Raw genomic sequence first — 5,394 nt, 5'->3', positions numbered from 1 at the left:
TGTTGACGTGTTCGCGCCCAGGTCGGGGCGAGGGGATGGACGCAAAGTCTATACTGTTACACATGCACAACAAATTTGCGGAGTGGTTGAGTTTCAACCTAAGTGTATGTAAACTTCTGACTTCAACTGTACTTCATAAGTAATGTCCAAATAATTCCCCACTGGAATGTTTTAGAAATATTTAATTATGTCATATAAATTCAGGAAAGAGGGCAACACCTTCCTCCTGATAAGCTTCTATATTCAGTTGATTCGAGAGGAAGGAAGTCTATTTACAGAGATTGGTTGCAGCTGCATTCCAGATGGCACCTTTTTCTATATATTTTTGCACTGCTTTCAAACCAGACCTCTATGGGCCCAGGTCAAAAGTATTGCACTATATAAAGAATAATGTACCATGGGCGCATGCCATGGTCTAATGAATGACCTTGATCTCTATAAACCACATCCTACCACAACCCACCACCGGTACCTGATCACAAGCTGGCTTATACCTGGTGGGTTATTTTTTTTTCAAATAATAGCAAATTACAAAGCTGGACTTGTCTGGTGCACTAGAATCAATACAACAGTATGAAAAGGGCAAATCCTGCCGATCTGGCACTCCAGGCAGGCTACAGCAAATGCTACGAGTATACTTGAAAGATGTCAAATACTATTTGAACCCAGCTACATGGCTCTGGTGCCAGAGGCTGCAGCTATAAGTGTTAGATGATAACGGTTGAGTCAAAGACTTTGGCGGCAGTTTCATCTAAGGCGGCCATTTTGTTGGATTAGACACAAAGTCCTTGGAACCCCTTGACAATCAATACCTCTCTCTTCTCCCCATGTTCACACCCAGAGAAAAAGAGGAGAGAGTGGGGGAAAGAGAGGGGGAGAGGAGAAAGGCTGAGAAATAATACAAGTTGTGATGGATTGTCTCCGTCTTCCTATCTCTCTCTCTCCATCACTCCCCCTATTCCAATCCCTCTCTCTATCTCTTTCTTACTCCTCTCTCTCCCTATTCCGATCCCTCTCTCTCTCTCTCTCTCTCTTTCTTACTCCTCTCTCTCCCTATTCCGATCCCTCTCTCTCTCTCTTTCTTACTCCTCTCTCTCCCTATTCCGATCCCTCTCTCTCTCTCTTTCTTACTCCTCTCTCTCTCCCTATTCCGATCCCTCTCTCTCTCTCTCTCCGTCACTCCCCCTATTCCGATCCCTCTCTCTCTCTCTTTCTTACTCCTCTCTCTCCCTATTCCGATCCCTCTCTCTCTCTCTCCCTATTCCTATCCCTCTATCTCTCCCTCATTCCCCCTCTCCCTCTATCTCTCCCTCATTCCCCCTCTCTCCCTATCCCTCTATCTCTCCCTCATTCCCCCTCTCTCCCTATCCCTATATCTCTCCCTCATTCCCCCTCTCTCCCTATCCCTCTATCGCTCCCTCATTCCCCCTCTCTCCCTATCCCTCTATCTCTCCCTCATTCCCCCTCTCTCCCTATCCCTCATTCCCCCTCTCTCCCTATCCCTCTATCTCTCCCTCATTCCCCTCTCTCCCTATCCCTCTATCTCTCTCTCACTCCCCCTCTCACCTTATTCCGATCCCTCTATCTCCCTCCCTTTCTTTCTCCCTCACTCCCCCTCTCTCTCCCTTTTCATATCCCTCTATTTCCCCTCTCTCTCCCTCTTGTAAAGGCCTGAGAAGGATGGTATTTGCTTGACAGGTTCAGGTGCAATTTGGTTACTGATTAAACAGAAAATCCAGACCGAGCTGAATGAGAATGTAATTGTTGAGTTTGGCAGTGTGGCAGTCATGGTAGGCCTTCCTGTTGCTTGTGGGGAGAAGAGCTTCTCTGACAGTTTGAATCTCTAGTTAATAGTTTAGGTCTGCTCTCTGTCATTTGCTGTCTCTTCAAACACCAGGAGAGAGCACTGCAAAGAGCTAAAGAGAGAGGGAGTCAGATTGAAGGAGAGATAGTTACAGAGTGATAGAGAGAGAGAGAGAGAGAGAGAGAGAGAGAGAGAGAGAGAGAGAGAGAGAGAGAGAGAGAGAGAGAGAGAGAGAGAGCAGACAGACTGAGAGAGGGATATTGAGACTGTGGGAGTATGAAAGAGATAAAAGGAGTGGGAGGATTAGAAACTGAAGGAGAACAAAAGACAGAGAGAAATAATCAGGCCAATTCCCTCTGTTTTCTACCCCAGGAGGAGTCATTTGTGTGTGTGCATGTGTCCGTACATGCACGCATGTATGTGTGGGTGTGTTTGTGTGATTAATGATTAATGCAATCTGCATTTTATGGGCTGTTTTACTCTGTGCATTTAGAATGAATAATGAGATGTTTTCCGCCTTTGCCTATAAACCCAGTCCAGAAAAGAACATTACATTATCTCTAAAAAATAAAAATATCTCTGATATTTAGATCTCTAAAAAGAACAATAATACAGATTATAATGCGGGCACTGAGACAGTGTTGTTATTGCACTCCGTAAGCAGATGTTGGTGTTGTTCTAATGTTTGAGAACAGACAGAAGCAGACGCACATGCACGCACACACACACACACACACATACAAACACACTCACGCACTTTCTCCCTCTCTAGTTATATTTTTCTCTCTCCCCCTCCCACAAACTTTCTTCTGAGGAAACAAAACTGATCTCTGTCTCTGTGTCATCTGTCTGTGTGAGAGTGAACAACAACAGTCCAAATGTCTCTGCGGGGAGTTCTGCTGGACCAGGACCAGTTCTGTTGTTCTGTCTGTCCGGAACTACTGAAGGAGCCGGTGGCTATTCCCTGTGGACACAGTTACTGTAGAAGCTGTGTTGAGGGCTACTGGGATCAGGATGATCAGGGCATCTACAGTTGTCCTCACTGCAAGCAGACCTTCACTCCAAGGCCTACTCTGAGGAAAAATAACATGTTGGCTGAAGTGTTGGAGACACTGCAGAAGACAGGACTCCAGGCTGCTCCCCCTCCTCTGTGCTATGTTGGACCTGGAGATGTGGCGTGTGATTTCTGCACTGGGCCCAGAAAGCAGAAAGCCTTCATGTCCTGTCTGGCATGTCTGGTGTCGTACTGTGAGACTCACCTCCAGCCTCACTATGATGTTCCTGGACTAAAGAAACACAAGCTGGTCAAAGCCACCATACAGCTACAGATCTCATCATGACAAACTGCCGTACGGATTAACAGTGTATATGTCTATTGTGTGTTATGGATGAACATAATGGCCATATGATACAATGTCAGCTGCAGCATAGAGGACAGAGAAACAGGTTAGACCAGAACAACTGGTTGGTGTTTAACTCTGTTAAACAGTAGGACGGCTGTTTGAATAGGAGAGATCAAGAAACATAGTTATTGAAATGAAATCGACCCACAGCAGAAGAAATATGATTATCATAAATTATCCAAATTGATCAGCTTCTTCACATCTCATTTACAGTAAGAACTATAATCAGTCAATCAACTGTGTGCTATGGTGACAAGTGAACTATTGGACACAAAACTTGATAGCTCAATGAAGAGTGTTCCTCCACAGAGTCAGCTGTGGATGAGTCAGCAGAAACTCCAGCAGAGAGTCCAGGAGAGAGAGAAGGTGCTGAAGGAGCTCCAACAGGCTGTGGAGTTTCTCAAGGTGAGTATTATTATTGACCAGAGGTGATGCACCATTTCACTTCTCTCCTCCAGCCAACCAGAGAGAGAGAGAGAGAGAGAGAGAGAGAGAGAGAGAGAGAGAGAGAGAGAGAGAGAGGGAGAGGCCACTCTCCAATCCACTATGGAGAACAGTCTGGCTGGGCTACACGTATAGATAGAGAGGGAATAGACTGATTATATCAGGATAAAGTAAGACCCAGATGCAGAATGTGTAGAAGTAATAATGTTAATTATAGCAACAGAAGCAAAGGTACTGGATGGCAGGCAGGCTTAGGGTCTGTGGCAGGCAGAGTGGTCAGGCAGGCGGGTTCAGGGTCAGGACAGGCAAAGGTCAAAAACCAGGAGGGCGAGAAAAGAGAGGCTGGGGTAAAACAGGAGCTGACAGGACAAATGCTGGTAAGCTTGACAAACAAGACAGACTGGCAACAGAAATCACAGGCAACAGAAACAGGCAACAGAAACAGGCAACAGAAATCACAGGTATAAGTACACAGGGGATAATGGGGAAGAAGGGCGACACCTGGAGGGGGTGGAGACAAGCACAAATACAGGTGAAACAGGGCGTGACAGTGACCTCCCCCCCCCACCACCCCCGCATACCTGGTTGACCGGGGTGCCAGCGGTTGAAGTCGGTGATGAGGGCTGGGTCCAGGATGTCTGTAGCAGGGACCCAGTGCCTCTCTTCCGGGCCCCTCGCAGTCAACCAGGTACTAGAAACCGCTATCCCGTGGTTGAACCCTTAGGAGGCATCTCACCGTGTACGCCGGATGGCCATCAACAACACAGGGTGGAGGGGTGGGCCTAGAAATGGAAGACACGGGACACATGAAAGGTGGGGTGTATACGAAGGGTATGGGTCAACAGAAGACGAACAGCAGAGGGGATAATGACCATTGAGATGTTGAAAGCGGCGACGAATGAGGACACGTCCGGGACCATGGTAGGCCACCAAAAGTGCTGTCGTACAAAGGCCATGGTCTGATGGGCGCCCAGTTGGCAGGCCAACCTGGAGGAGTCCAGAAGAGCGGAGCGGACGGTGTCGGGAATGAACATCCGGTTGTCAGAACCCCCCCGGGGATTGGCTCCATTCCTCCAAAGCCATCTAAACCACAAGAAGCTCCCGATTCCCCACATCGTAGTTCCTTTCCATGGCATTGACGCGATGGGAGAAGAAGGTGCAGAAATGTATCTGAGGTCAAGGGCAGAATGCTGGGACAGGACAGCCCCCACTCCGACGTCTGAAGCATCGGCCTCCACCACGAACTGACAAGATGGGTCCGGATGAACCGAGATGGGAGCTGTGGTGAAGCGATGTTTGAGGTCCCGGCACATCCGGTCAGCAGCTGGGGACCACGTGAATGGAACCTTGGGTGAGGTGAGTGCTGACAGGGATGCCAGGGTGCTGTAATCCCAGATAAAGCGGCAATAGAAATTGGTGAACCCCAGGAAACGTTGCAGCTGCACCCATGACATAAGCTGAGGCCAATGCATCACTGCTCTCACCGTCCTGGCATCCATCTGGACACTCCCAGCAGAGATGATGTAACCCAGAAAGGGGATAGTGGAGAGATGAACTATAATTTCTCCGCCTTCACAAAGAGCTGATTTTCCAGAAGGCGTTGAAGGACCTGCCAGACGTGGAACAGGTGTTCTTGAGGGGAGCGAGAGAAGACGAGGATGTCATCAATGTGGAGGAAGACGAATCAGTTTAACATGTCATGGAGAACAGCATTCACCAGAGCCTGGAACACAGCAGGGGCAT

The 5,394-nt window shown here is 48.1% G+C and overlaps 1 pseudogene; it reads left to right on the top strand.

The window, feature by feature from the left end:
* Positions 1-2,682: 2,682 nt before the first annotated feature.
* Positions 2,683-4,375, top strand: LOC124047708 (annotated as a pseudogene).
* Positions 4,376-5,394: the final 1,019 nt, after the last annotated feature.

The sequence above is a fragment of the Oncorhynchus gorbuscha genome, linkage group LG11 (genome assembly GCF_021184085.1).
Source record: "Oncorhynchus gorbuscha isolate QuinsamMale2020 ecotype Even-year linkage group LG11, OgorEven_v1.0, whole genome shotgun sequence".
NCBI lineage: Eukaryota > Metazoa > Chordata > Actinopteri > Salmoniformes > Salmonidae > Oncorhynchus > Oncorhynchus gorbuscha.
The sequence above is the reverse complement of the archived record's forward strand: the minus strand, read 5'-3'. Positions and strand labels throughout refer to the sequence as shown.